Consider the following 16,388-nt stretch of genomic DNA (forward strand, 5'->3'; position numbering starts at 1 on the left):
TTTCATGCATGAATATGACGCTAGAATATAAGTGAGTTTCACCTAATAGTTACGAACTTATATTCACAAGTAGTGGAGGTTGCTTATAAACAATCGCGTTAAACGAATTCTTGGCATAAGTTTCATGCAATCATAGTAACGAATGCCCCGTCAACACTTATAATTTTCATAGAGCGTAATGATTCTTGCTTGTATCTCTATTATGCAATCATGTAGGGGACTAGTGGGGAATGTTTTGGGTTGTCGTATGCAATCATCCAATTCAATAACGTTAGGAAGATTTGAAGGTTAATTAGTGCATCACGGTTAACTTGGGGTGTTGAGAATTAATGATTTGTTGAAATGCAATTGGAAATCGTTTATTATGCAAGTATAACATGTATGGAGATGAACCCCTTAGCCATTCTATCATCCATTCATTCCATTCCATCAAATTCGTTTTACAATCTGTTTAGTTTATTAACTTGTTTTGTTATTTCAATTTTCGTATAAATCTAAATCCCCCTTTACTTTATTGTCCAAATTAGTAGAAAGTGTTTTAGTTTATGTTTATAAGTGTTTTGATTCATTTTGTTACATAATTTCGTCCAAATTCACCAAAGTGCTCAAAACTGCCCAGAAAGTGATTTTAAGGCAGTTTTGAGTGTTTTGGGTGATGTTTGAGTCTTTTGGTTTGTTTTAATGTTTTAAGTGTTTAGTTTTACATTCTTTGAGTTAGTTTAGTGTTTTATATTGTGTTTTTACGTTCTTGAGTCAAGTTATTACTTAATTTCGTCCAAATTTGTGCTTTTGCTCAAATCTGCCCAGAAAGTGGTTTTTAGGCAGATTTGAGTGTGTTTGTGTTGTTTTGAGTCTTTTGGTTTGTCTTAGTGTTTTAAAGTTTAGTTTTGCATTCTTTGAGTCTAGTATAGTGTTTCATATTGTTATTTTACGTTTTTGAGTCAAATCCAAGTGGTTAACAATCCCTCCTAATCCCCGGTCCAGAACGATCCCTACTTATACATATACTACAATTTGACGAAAAGAGGGTTTAATTTGTGTGCGTATAAAACACGCATCAGGAATGCATGTGCTTTGACAGAAATGAAAGGGAATGCATGTGCAATGAGTGTGGAGTGAATGATTGAATGCATGTGGCTGATTTATGAAGAGTGAATGCATGTGGCTGATAGGTATGAATGATTATGGTTGCATGTGGGTGGAAATGCATGTGGGAATGCATGTGCAAAGCTGGAAATGCATGTGGAATTAAAACTAGAGTGAATGATGATGAATGCATGTGGATTAAAGAGAGAGAATGTGGTGTAATGATGAAGTGGAATAAGTGCATGTGGATTAAAGATGAGTGAATGATTATGGGTGCATGTGGATGAATGTGCATGTGCAAGGTTGTTGTTGTGATAAGTGATAAGTGTATGGTTATGATAAGTGTATGATATGATAAGTGAATGATATGATAAGTGAATGATATGATAAGTGGATGATATGATAAGTGGTGAATGATAAGTGGATGATATGATAAGTGGTGAATGAAAAGTGGAATGTTGTGCACGGCTAAGGATATAGGAAAGGTTTAAATGTCCTAAAACTAAAGGGAACAAGGTTCCAACACTTTGGTCTTCAATTAGGTCTTCAATTTCGTCCAACACTTTGGCTCCAAGCATAGGCTATCCATCCTTAGCCCAAAAGTGCTCCAAAAGTCTCCAAAATGCATCTTTTTGCTCCTTTAGCCCTTTGGACCTACAAACACACGAAAATAGCTTTAAAGTACTAAAATAACTAAAGAAACATAACGTAAATGCACGAGAACAAGCCATTTAAGTCGCATGAATATGCTCCTATCAAATACCCCCACACTTATCTTTTGCTAGTCCTCGAGCAAAACAAAACAAAAGAAACCAAAAACAAAACGACACTGAACAAGAAAAACACAACCTAAACCTTCCAACAATCGTCTCAAGGATTTCCAATGCACATGACAAGTTAAAAATCATTAGTCCCATAGATTTTAGTCATCGTCACACTTAAGTACATTCTTAATCATAGTCACCACATATTATTTCACAATTAAGCATTTAAAACTATGTTTTGAATGTAGTAACATGCCTTAGAGAAATTGCTCAAATCCTTACAAGATATGCACTCGTTTTTCACACAGATTTTCTGACTACACTCCCTACACTAGGTATATGTGAGAAGATTGATGTAAACATGTAGACGAACACTCACATATGTTATAACAAGGAAAGCATTTTCTGGAATTATTAACATGTAAATATATGATCTCATGAATGAAATGCCACTACTTAGATGCGAGAACCAGTGACACCATACGCTCATACCAAGTTCAAACTCCACAAATTGAAACACATAACACTCAAGATAGAAGTCAAAGGGTTGTAACGGGGCTAGGGTATTGGCTAACAATGAAAGGTGAAGGATAAACAAACATTCTTAAAGCAATAGTGAGCAAAGTATTGAATTAGGCACTTAGAATTCCCTTTAGAACGCAGAAGTTAACTTTGAACACCCAAGCGGAAGTCACAAAACTTAGGGCCATATTCAAACTTTTTGGGCCCTTTCTTCAACAATCACACTTGTGAGTCCATTCTCACTTATTTTCACTCTTTTTCTTTCTTTTCTTCTTCTTTTTCTCACATTTTTTTTTTCTTCTTTTTCCCGTGCCTCCTTTAAGACTTAGGCACATACATACACACAAAAATCCCTTCCCCCACACTTATTTTCTGCAACATATTAATCAAAAGGAATTCATTATCCGTCATGCTTACTATGCTTCAAGAACAAGGGTACGGATGGTCCTAATCTAGGCTAGGTGAGGATGATATGGGTTAACAAAGAACATGGGCTAAACAAGGCTCAACGGGGTTAAAACTTACAACAAGTACGAAATATGGGAAGTAAGGCTATTTGGCTATGGTGGCAACTACACAACTTCATCTTGATATATGTTATGCAATTCAATGTCATGCTTTGAATGAAACGGATATAAGTTCTAGCATTTAGTTCTATCATGATACAATTGCATTCTAAGTAGCAACCAAGCAAGGATAATGAGATCATGCAACAACTTTAGAAAACAAAGAATCACAGAAAATAACTCTCCAAAGAACGTAATGGCTCGAGTCTCACAGGGTTGTAGCGTTTGTTTGAGTTCCTTCCTTCAAGCATGTTACAAAAACGAATTTTTCTTTTATGATTGCATGTGAAGTCATACATTATAACCATAACCAAGCATATACCAAGAGTAAATCAAACTTTCATCTATGTTTATAACTCTTTTTAACAGTCATGCAATTACAAACCAAATCCTTATTATTGTGTTGGAAGGTACCCTAAGACACAAACACACAAAAACGACTCAAAACACTCTTTTTAGGCTTTTTAAAACATGTTTTTCAAATTTTTATGTGATTTTCGGAGTTATAAAAACAAAACACACTAAAACACTCTAAAACAACTTAAAAACACCTTAAAATAGCAAGGAACAACATTAGAAGTTATGGTGGATAAAACCCTACGAATTTGCATCAAAACACTTTAGTTACCCCCCCCCCCCCCACACTTAAATCAAACATTGTCCTCAATGTTTTAAGCATAGATTCACACAAAACATAAGTAAACACACAAAAAGCATTTAAACATACTAAACATGGCAGAATGTAATTAACAAAGAGAAGAGTTTAGGGACGCAAATCTGGTTATGGAGTGTAAATTCCCTCTTCTCCTTGGTGATTGCATTGAGGCATTGATCTTGGTGATTCCACATGCATACTCTTGAACTGGGCTGCATGATTCTTTTGGTCTCCTCCACTTGTTGATTTTCCTTTGTGCTACTGGGCTGGAGGATTCTTTTGGTCTTCCCCGAAGGTCTGAGCTTACCCCTTTGGTCTGTTTCTTTGTTCAATCTTTCCAATTCGTATTGAAAAGGGTTGGAGGATAACTCAGCCTATGTTTGTCTCCACATGCTTCAATGTATCATTTTCACTTGCCTTACTCGCTCCCCTTTGCAGAAGTGGTCCCTTCTCCGGAAGTGTATCAACCGTTGAAGATGACTACTCGAGAGCAACGCTAGGTAAGTGATAGGAGCATATTTATGCGACTTAAATGGCTTGTTCTCGTACATTTACGTTATGTTTCTTTAGTTATTTTAGTACTTTAAGCTATTTTCGTGTGTTTGTAGGTCCAAAGGGCTAAAGGAGCAAAAAGATGCATTTTGGAGACTTTTGGAGCACTTTTGGGCTAAGGACGGATAGCTTATGCTTGAAGCCAAAGTGTTGGACGAAATTGAAGACCTAATTGGAGCCAAAGTGTTGGAACCTTGTTCTCTTTAGTTTTAGGACATTTAAACCTTTCCTAATCCCAATCATGCCATGCATAACACACATCCATTCTAACACATTGTCATTGCACATGTATTTCCTTCATTAGTTAACCCACATGCACTTATCACTTATCATCACCACATATCATATCACTTAATCACTTATCACTTATCATCACCACTTAACCACTTATCATATCATAACCACATATCATATCACTTATCACTTATCACTTAACATAACATCCACCACTTCACCTACAACATCCACCCACTTCACCTACTGATGCGAGAATTATACGCACACAAATTAAACCCTCTTTTTATCAATTGTAGTGAAGAATGTAAGTAGGGATCGTTCTGGACCGGGGATTAGGAGGGATTGTTAATCACTTGGAAACTGACTCAAATACGTAAAAAAACAAGTTTAAAACACTATACTAAACTCAAAGAATGCAAAACTAAACTTTAAAACACCAAAACAAACCAAAAGACTCAAAACAGCACCAAAACACTCAAAACTGCCTTAAAAACACAATCTGGGCAGTTTTGAACACTAGACACAACTTTGGACGAAATTGGTTTTACTTTGACCTAAGACACTTAAAAACACAAACTAAAGTGATTTCTAACTACTATGACTCAACAAAGTAAAGGGGGATTGGTTTTGGACGAATTTAAAAACAAAACAAACTTTTTAAATTAGAACAGATTGTAAAAACGAATTTGATGAAATTGAATGGATGGGAAGCTAGCTAAGGGGTTCATCTCCACACATGTTATACTTGCATATAAAACGATTTCCAATTGCTTTTCAATAACCCATGAATTCTCAACGCCCCAAGTTAATTAGGTTCGCTTAAATTAACCTTCAGATTTTCCTAACGTTATTGAATTGGATGATTGCATACGACAACCCAAAACATTCCCCACAAGTCCCCTACATGATTGCATAATAGAGATACAAGCAAGAATCATTAAGTTCTATGAAAACCATAAGCATTGACGAAACACTTGTTACTATGATTGCATGAAACTTATGCCAAGAATTTACTTAACGCGATTGAGATCATCAACCTTTACTACTTGTGAATATAATTCCATAACGATTAGGTGAAATTTCCTTATATCCTAGCATCCAATTTATGCATGATAATTAAGCGTGCACTCTCAACCAACACACACAAATCAATGTAATTCACATAGATAAGTAAATTGAATTCACAACTTATGAAACGCAATTAGAAGTAATCAAATCATATCGCAAGCATAAACATGTATTTCGAATCCCCCTCTAGCCAAGGGGGGGTTTAGTTCCTCATACGCACAAAACAAAGAGAATTGAAATTAAACATTGACATCAAAGGAAAAGAAACACCTAGAAATTCCAGCGACGCGAACTCGAATTGCATGAACTCCCGAGCTTCCTTCTCCTCCTCCTTGGTGCGGTAAAGGTCTAGGGACAGGTTTAGGGCCTTAGGTGTATGGATGCATGGTTATGGAGGGGTGTAGTAGTGTTTAGGGGAAGGGGATGGTGTGGCAAAGCTTAAAACTAAGGAGAAAGGTGTTTAGTGGCTGCGGCAAGGGTGTGGAGAGGGTTGGACGAATTTCTGGGATTAATGAATGTGTATGAGAGGTGGTAATCTGATCTAGGGGTTAATATGAGTATATATAGGCACTTAAAACCCTAGGGTAATCAGATATGGACTTGAATAACCCAAATCCACAAGGAAATAGGCCATCTAGAAGGTAGGAAACCCCAAAGGAAAAGGAATAGAGGCGCCAGATTTTTAGGGTTCTAGAAACAAAGTGTTTTGTGGCAGAAATTGGCACTTCTAGAAGGATTTGGGGCGCCACTTTTGTAGGAGATAAGATAAGGTTCCTAGAATCATGTTTTAAGGGCCAAATTTGTAGGGAAAAAGAGATAAGGGTGCAGCACCTTTGTAGGGATAATGTTAGGGCTTCTAGAAAGCCTAAAAACTAAGGGGATTTGGATAAAACCCACGGCAAAGATAGGATAGGGCATCTAAGGCTTCTAGAAACCCTCCAAGATAAGGTAAAGTGCATGGCATCCCTATAGGATTAGGATAAGGTGTCCTAAAGTGTTTAGGACTCCTCTTTGTGGCTGAAAACCTTGTGCATTAGGATTAGGAAAGCTAATCCTTCTTCATCTTGGAATTCTTCTCCTTCTTGGACTTGGAAAGCTTCTTTGTTGCTTCACTTGAGACCATTTGGATTTTGACTTTCCTTCATCAAGTAGGAAACCTTAGTTGAGTAGGAATCTTCATTCTTCTAGGAATCCTATTTCAACTAGGAAACCCATCTTAACTAGGAATCCTAATTCAACTAGGAAACCATCTTCCAATTAGGGACTTTCCTACTTCAACTAGGAAACCTTGCTCAAGTAGGAATCATCATCTTCAAGTCTTCAATTTCGTCCATCCTCTTGGCTCCAAGCATATGATGTCCATTCCAAGCTCTAATTTGCCCCAAAAGGCTCCAAAATGCATCCTTTTGCATACTTTGCTCTTAAAACCTGAAAACACATAGAACTAGCTTAAAAGACTACTTTACTAAGGAAAAACACTATAAATGCACAAAAACAAGCTAAACTAAGGTGCGCAAATATGCTCCTATCACCTACAACATCCACCTACTTCACCTACAACATCCACCTACTTCACCTACAACATCCACTTCACCTACAACATCCACCTACTTCACCTACAACATCCACCTACTTCACCTACAAATGACATAGCCATATGTTCCCTCCACTACTCCTATAAATACCCTTGCATTCATTCATTCATGGACATCTCATTTCATACACAACACACCACAAACACATCCCTTTCTCTCTTAGCCGTGAGTCCCCCTTCCCTTATAATCCAAAAACCATCTTTCCATTTCCATCACTCCTCACTCCATTCCACACTTCCATTCCCCCAAACCAACTATCCTTAGACCTTATGCTACAATAAAGAGGAAGAGAAGAGGGCCTAAACGTTCATACAATTCAAGTTTGAGTTGTTGGAATGTTTAGGTGTTTCTTTGATTTCAATGTTTAATTTTAATTCTCTTTGTTTTGTATGAGGAACTAAACCCCCCCTCAGCTAGGGGGTGATTCGAAATATATGTTTATGCTTGCATTTTGATTTGATTACTTCTAATTGCATTTCATAAGTTGTTGATTCAATTTGTTTAACCGTTTGATTGATAACTTATTTATGTATGTTTATTAAGAATGCGCGCTTAATTTTCATGCATGAATATGACGCTAGAATATAAGTGATTTTCACCTAATCGTTATGAACTTATATTCACAAGTAGTGGAGGTTGCTTATAAACAATCGCGTTAAATGAATTCTTGGCACGAGTTTCATGCTCATCATAGTAACGAATGCCTCGTCAACACTTATAGTTTTCATAATGCTTAATGATCTTTGATTGTATCTTTATTGTGCTGTTCACGTAAAGGACTTTTGGAGAATGTTGTGAATTGCGTTGCGCTAACCCATCCAATTCATTAACTTAAGGAAAACTTGACGGTTAATTTAAGCGGACCTAATTAACCCGGGGTGATGAGTTTCATAATTTATTGAAATGCAATTGGAAATCTTTTTATTATGCAAGTGTAACATATGTGGAGATGACCCCCTTAGCTATTCTATCATCCATTCATTCCATTTCATCAATTTCATATTTACATTCTGTCTAGTTTATTTAACTTGTTTCGTTATTTCAATTTTCGTATAAACTTAAATCCCCCTTTACTTTAATGTCAATTTAGTTAGAAATCATTTTAGTTTGTGTTTTTAAAAGCATTTTGAGTCTTTGGTTTGTCTTAGTGTTTTAAAGTTTAGTTTTACATTCTTTGAGTCTAGTTTAGTGTTTTATATTGTGTTTTTACGTTTTTGAGTCAGTTTCCAAGAGATTAACAATCCCTCCTAATCCCCGGTCCAGAACGATCCCTACTTATACTTATACTACAATTTGACGAAAAGAGGGTTTAATTTGTGTGCGTATAATTCACGCATCAAAATTTTGGCGCCGTTGCCGGGGATTAGAAAATTTGCTAATCCCTTGGATTGTTTGTTTCTGTATTGTCTTTTAGATTTAGTTTTTTTTTATTTGTGTTTTGTTTGTTAAGAACAAGATGGCACTTGATAATGCTTCTCTTTTGTCACAACTCATGGAAAGGTCCCAAATGCAAAGAGTTGATATATTTAATCTTCAATCAAGGAATAACGTGTTTTCCAATACTTACAATTCGGATTGGAGTGATCATTCAAACTCTATGTGGTGGGAACCTCAAAATGCTCAACAAGGAGGATATTGGCAGCCACCACAACCTCATATTCAATATGCCCAACCAAATTTAAGTTCGTCAATAGATTATAATCAAAAGCTTAACGAATTAATTTGTTTGGTGCAGGGCTCACAAAATCAAGACAATGAGGCTCGACAAGAAGACAAAAGGTTGGATCACTTGGAAAATCAAATTGGGCAGATAGCGGAGTTCGTAGGACAATTTTGCGACCAAGGCAAACTCCCTAGTTCAACCATTGTAAATCCGAAGGGAGGATTTGAAGCACCTTTGCCGGAAGCATTTATTGCTCCTACGCCATCTAATTCAAGTAAGGTTGTTCCAATTAGTTTTAACCCCGTTCCAACAAGTATCCCTATTCCTTGCAGATTCATGACTTCCAAGGAAGAAGAAGGTGAAAAAGACATCTTGGAAGCCCTTTCAAAGGTGACAAGTAGGGAATGTCATGAATTCATCAAAGAGGACGTTCTTGAAACCACAAAATCCAAAGAAGTTAAATTTGATGACATTGGACAAGTCATAACCATCACTTGCAATCTGGCCAAGTCCAATATCCCTGAAACTTTCAAAGGAGTGGTGTTTGTCATTGAGTTCTTGTCGGACAAAACAAGTAAGTTTTTTTCAAATTCCTTTACATTTTATACTAACTTGCTGTTTTTTATGAATCAGGCACCTACACTAGAATTCAAACCACTGTCGGTTCACTTCAAGTATCACCTTCCATTCAAGGACCAATTCCATGCCGTTTGATTTTATTTATGTTAAAAAAAAAAAAAAAAAAAAAAAAAAAAAAAAAAAGAAAGATACTAAACATGGAGAAAGGTGGAGCTTCACAAAGGTTGTTTGCGTGAAGCCCCACTACGAGGCGCAGAAGCGGAAGGCATAGAAGCGGGAGGCATAGAAGCGGGAGGCATAGAAGCGGGAGGCATCGGAGCGGAAGCCATCGGAGCGGGAGGCATCGGAGCTAGAGCATTCCAGGCCTCAATACTTGGCCAAGCGCTGGATGACCCAGGAAAAAGGTGCCTCTGGAGATAAGACGCAAGCCTTTGACGGTCACTGTGAATTCGACCCTCAGATTCTTGCAGCTCATCAAGCTTCCTCTTCATCCCTGACGAATAGTTATTTGCAAGCACATGCAAACTTCTATTCTCGTACTTAAGCTGCTGGATCTCTTGCTTAAGTCTTTCCACCTCTGCCATCAACGATTCCACTTGGCGGGACCGAGCAAGCAGGCGTTGGCCCATGTTGGACACAGAACTCGCACACTGAACACTAAGTGCGAGGGACTCTTGAACGGCTAACTCATCGGACCGTCCTGACAGCAGCCTACTATCTTTTGGAGTGAGGAGGTTTTTAGCTACTATTGTAGCTGTTGTGGCGTCCTGCATCACAGAGTCTTCACCTGAAAGAGGACCGTTAGAAGATAAAAAAGAAGGGCGCCATACATTACCTTGACGGGGCGCAATCGGATCGCTGCTGAGACTCAAATCTAAGCTAAGGTTCGATGAGTTCGCCATTTTTTTTCAACGATGTTCAAAGAGAAGGGGTGGATGGAGTTAAAATTTCACAAAGGGCCGGAGTCGAGTTTCAGGAATGGGAAATCTTCAGAGTGTGTGTGTTGGGGTGATTGATAGCTCTATAAAAAGCCAAGACGACGCGTCCACCGATTCAAAGAGCCGGATTTTTCGGCGTAATTTAGGCGACGCTCCCTCGGCTTTTCAAGAAAACGCGTTCAACTTTGTCAAAAGATTTCTGACAAAGCTGAAAACACGTGGAGGCCATCATCGCATCTACACATCTTTAGCCGACAAGCGCAAAGTTCGGCGACGCTTTCTCTGCTTTTCAGAAGACGCGTGCAGCTTTGTCAAAAGGAGCCGCATCTGCACTACCACGTGTCGTTCAGAAAGCGAAGGGGCGTCGTTCAGAAATCGAAGGGGCGCCTGCTCAGAAATCGAAGAGGCGTATTCAAAGATCGAAGAGGCGCCACTATTTCAAAGAGCCGGATTTGCGAGATCAAAACGTTTGTCGACAAGGGTAAAAAGTACCACCACTTGATATTATCTCTATATATGTCGACCTTCGTCTTTTATGGCAGGGCAAACCTGAAGAAAATGCCCAACTCTCCCTCACCTCTGAGGGCGCACTCCCAGCAAAGCCTTTCAAAATACTCAATTCTTTCTTCTTCCCCAAAGATGATACCAGATGCCTGGAGTACATATGACCCAAGAGGAAACGGCGGATTGAAGCATGTGCTGATTCATTCACCGCTTCTTCAAAGCAAAGGTATCTCATATCATCAAGGTCAAAAGCAAAAGTATCTCATATCATGCTCTTTCCCTGTCTTTTTCTTTGTCCTTGTTCTTACTTGCATGGCAAAGTAAAAGAAGCAATCAGCCGGCACTTGGAGTCAGTCTTCCGATCTGGAGCCAACTGCCTGGAATCTATTCCTGATTGCTTACCTAGCGTTGCTCTCGAGTAGTCATCTTCAACGGTTGATACACTTCCAGAGAAGGGACCACTCCTGCAAAGATTGAACAAAGAAACAGATAACAGGAGGAAGCTCAGACTTTCGGGGAAAACCAAAAGAACCATCCTGCTGCCCAGTTCAAGAAGTAGCACAAAGGAAAATCAACGATGGGCAGAAACCAGTTCAAGAGTAAGCCTGTGGAATCACAAAGATCAAAGCCTCAATGCAATCACCAAGGAGAAGAGGGAATTTACACTCCATAACCAGATTTGCGTCCCTAAACTCTTCTCTTTGTTAATTACATTCTGCCATGTTTAGTATGTTTAGTTGCTTTTTGTGTGTTTACTTATGTTTTGTGTGAACCATATGCTTAAAACATTGAGGACAATGTTTGATTTAAGTATGGGGGGGTAACTAAGTATATTTAATGCAAATTCGTGGGATTTTATCACCCATAACTTCAAATGTTGTTCCTTGCTGTTTTAAGGTGTTTTAAAGTTGTTTTAGAGTGTTTTAGTGTGTTTTGTTTTATAATTCGAAAATCCCATAAAAATTTGAAAAATTGTTTTGAAAAACCCAAAAAGAGTTGTTTTAAGAGTCGTTTTTGTGTGTTTGTGTCTTAGGGTACCTTCCAACACAATGATAAGGATTTGGTTTATAATTGCATGACGGTTAGAAAGAGTTATAAACATAGAGAAAAGTTTGATTTACTCTTGGTATATGCTTGGTTATGGTTATAATGTATGACTTCACATGCAATCATAAAAGAAAAAAATTCGTTTTTGTAACATGCTTGAAGGAAGGAACTCAAACAAACGTTACAACCCTGAGAGACTTGAGCCTATAACGTTCTTTGGAGAGTATAATCTGTGATTTCTTGTTTTCTAAAGTCGTTGCATGATCTCATTATTCTTTGCTTGGTTACTACTTAGAAGGCGTTTCATCATATAGTTCCAAATGCTAGAACTCATGCCCATTTCATTCAAAGCATGTTATTGATTTGCATAACACATATTCAAGAAGAAGTTTTAACCCCACCATAGCCAAATAGCCAAATAGCCTTACTTCCCATACTTCGTATATGTTGTAAGTTTTAACCCCGTTGAGCCTCGTTTTGCCTTTATTCCTTGTTTACCCACATCACCCCTTACCTAGCTTAGAGTAGGACTTTCCTATACCCTTGTTCTTAAAGTTTAGTGAGCATGACTTAAATGAATTCCTTTTGAGTTACATTATGCAAGAAAATGAGTGTGGGGGAGTAAAAGTTTGTTCTTACGTTTATATGTATGTTTTGAGATTCAAAAGAAAAAGAAGAAAAAAAAAAAAAAAAAAAAAAAAAAAAAAAGGAGTGAAAATAAGTAAGAATGAACTCACGAGCGTTGATGGTTGAAGAAAGGGTCCAAAAAGTTGAATATGACCCTAAGTTTTGTGTGATTTTCCCTTGGGTGTTCAAAGTTGACTTCTGCGTTCTTAAAGGAATTCTAAGTGCCTAATTCAATACTTTGCTCACTATTGCTTTAAGAATGTTTGTTTATCCTTCACCTTTCATTGTTAGCCAATACCCTAGCCCCGTTACTACCCTTTGACTTCTATATTGAGTGTTATGTATTTCAATTGTGGAGTTTGAACTTGGTATGAGCTTATGGTGTCACTGGTTCTCGCGTCTAAGTAGTAGCATTCCATTCATGAGATCATATCTAAACATGCTTATTAACTCCAGAAAATGCTTTCCTTATTATAACATATGTGAGTGTTCGTCTACATGTTTACATCAATCTTCTCACATATACCTAGTGTAGGGTGTGTAGTCAGAAAATCTGTGTGAAAAACGAGAGTACATCTAGTAAGAAATTGAGGGAATTTTCTAAAGGCATGTTACTACATTTGAAATGTGTTTTAATTGCTTAATTGTGAACTAGTATGTGGTGACTATGATTAAGAATGTACTTAAGTGTAAAGATGGCTCAAATCTGTGAGAATAATGATTTTTAACTTGTCATGTGCATTGGAAGTCCCTGATACGATTGTTGGAAGGTGTAGGTTGTGTTTTGTTCTTTTTGTTTTGTTTTTCTGTTTTGCTCGAGGACTAGAAAAAGCTAAGTGTGGGGGTATTTGATAGGAGCATATTTATGCGACTTAAATGGCTTGTTCTCGTACATTTACGTTATGTTTCTTTAGTTATTTTAGTACTTTAAGCTATTTTCGTGTGTTTGTAGGTCCAAAGGGCTAAAGGAGCAAAAAGATGCATTTTGGAGACTTTTGGAGCACTTTTGGGCTAAGGACGGATAGCTTATGCTTGAAGCCAAAGTGTTGGACGAAATTGAAGACCTAATTGGAGCCAAAGTGTTGGAACCTTGTTCTCTTTAGTTTTAGGACATTTAAACCTTTCCTAATCCCAATCATGCCATGCATAACACACATCCATTCTAACACATTGTCATTGCACATGTATTTCCTTCATTAGTTAACCCACATGCACTTATCACTTATCATCACCACATATCATATCACTTAATCACTTATCACTTATCATCACCACTTAACCACTTATCATATCATAACCACATATCATATCACTTATCACTTATCACTTAACATAACATCCACCACTTCACCTACAACATCCACCCACTTCACCTACAACATCCACCTACTTCACCTACAACATCCACCTACTTCACCTACAACATCCACTTCACCTACAACATCCACCTACTTCACCTACAACATCCACCTACTTCACCTACAAATGACATAGCCATATGTTCCCTCCACTACTCCTATAAATACCCTTGCATTCATTCATTCATGGACATCTCATTTCATACACAACACACCACAAACACATCCCTTTCTCTCTTAGCCGTGAGTCCCCCTTCCCTTATAATCCAAAAACCATCTTTCCATTTCCATCACTCCTCACTCCATTCCACACTTCCATTCCCCCAAACCAACTATCCTTAGACCTTATGCTACAATAAAGAGGAAGAGAAGAGGGCCTAAACGTTCATACAATTCAAGTTTGAGTTGTTGGAATGTTTAGGTGTTTCTTTGATTTCAATGTTTAATTTTAATTCTCTTTGTTTTGTATGAGGAACTAAACCCCCCCTCAGCTAGGGGGTGATTCGAAATATATGTTTATGCTTGCATTTTGATTTGATTACTTCTAATTGCATTTCATAAGTTGTTGATTCAATTTGTTTAACCGTTTGATTGATAACTTATTTATGTATGTTTATTAAGAATGCGCGCTTAATTTTCATGCATGAATATGACGCTAGAATATAAGTGATTTTCACCTAATCGTTATGAACTTATATTCACAAGTAGTGGAGGTTGCTTATAAACAATCGCGTTAAATGAATTCTTGGCACGAGTTTCATGCTCATCATAGTAACGAATGCCTCGTCAACACTTATAGTTTTCATAATGCTTAATGATCTTTGATTGTATCTTTATTGTGCTGTTCACGTAAAGGACTTTTGGAGAATGTTGTGAATTGCGTTGCGCTAACCCATCCAATTCATTAACTTAAGGAAAACTTGACGGTTAATTTAAGCGGACCTAATTAACCCGGGGTGATGAGTTTCATAATTTATTGAAATGCAATTGGAAATCTTTTTATTATGCAAGTGTAACATATGTGGAGATGACCCCCTTAGCTATTCTATCATCCATTCATTCCATTTCATCAATTTCATATTTACATTCTGTCTAGTTTATTTAACTTGTTTCGTTATTTCAATTTTCGTATAAACTTAAATCCCCCTTTACTTTAATGTCAATTTAGTTAGAAATCATTTTAGTTTGTGTTTTTAAAAGCATTTTGAGTCTTTGGTTTGTCTTAGTGTTTTAAAGTTTAGTTTTACATTCTTTGAGTCTAGTTTAGTGTTTTATATTGTGTTTTTACGTTTTTGAGTCAGTTTCCAAGAGATTAACAATCCCTCCTAATCCCCGGTCCAGAACGATCCCTACTTATACTTATACTACAATTTGACGAAAAGAGGGTTTAATTTGTGTGCGTATAATTCACGCATCAGTAAGCAATCAGGAATAGGTTCCAGGCAGTTGGCTCCAGATCGGAAGACTGACTCCAAGTGCCGGCTGATTGCTGATAGGAGCATATTTAGGCGACTTACTTAGCTTGTTTTCGTGCATTTATGTTGTTAATTCATAGTTGTTTTAGTAGTTTAAGCTATTTTCGTTTGTTTTTAGGTCCTAATGGAAAAGGGAGCAAGAAAGTGCATTTTGAGGCTATTTGGAGCATTTTTGGGCATGGATTGGATAGCTTAACCATGGAGCCAAGAGGATGGACGAAATTGAAGGCCACTTATGCACTTTAGGACATAAAACAAAGGGCCTAGCCCAATCAAACAAAGCCTTAGAACCAGAAATTCCCATACACACACCAACACACCCTAGTTGTCATTCCACATGCATATTCAACCTAGTTGTCATTCCACTTCATTGCACATGCATCTTCAAATAAATCAGCCTTTCCAACCTAATTCACATGCATTCCATCCTTTAATTCACCCACATGCACTCATAATCATTCACACCTTGCATTCACATGCATTTCCAACCTAATCACTCACCCACACAATCTGCAATCATTCAAACAAACACCATCATTGCCGTGAGTTCCCATCAGATTTCCATCATATTCACATGCATTCCATCCTTTAAAACATTGCACATGCACTCCCTTTAATTAATTAAGCCACATGCACTCCACATGCATTCATCCTAGCTGTCATGTTTCCCCTTTCATCATTCCCTCACATTCTTTAAATCAGCCAACACATGCATCCACCTTTCTCCCATCAGATTTCCAACATTGCACATGCATTCCCCTTACAATTTCAGCCATCCTAGCTGTTTTGCACATGCATTCACTTAACCTAGCTGTCATGTTCCCTCTCCCATCCATTCATCTCCCTATAAAAACCATTCACACTCATTCACACCTGAATTCATTCTCATTCACTCTTCCATATTCCAGAAATTCGTCAAAACCTCTCCACACCCTTGCAGCAGCCACCAAAACACTTTTCTCCTCCATTGCAGCCACTCCAACCACTCCCCAAACCATTCACACCATCAAACTATCCTTAGACCTTGTGCTACAACGAAGAGGAAGATAAGAGGGCCTAAACGTTCATACAATTCAAGTTTGAGTTGTTGGAATGTTTAGGTGTTTCTTTGATTTCAATGTTTAATTTCAATACTCTTTGTTTTGTACGAAT

This window comes from Pyrus communis, chromosome 10, assembly GCF_041283825.1.
Source record: "Pyrus communis isolate YQ-2024b chromosome 10, ASM4128382v1, whole genome shotgun sequence".
Classification (NCBI taxonomy): Eukaryota; Viridiplantae; Streptophyta; class Magnoliopsida; order Rosales; family Rosaceae; genus Pyrus; species Pyrus communis.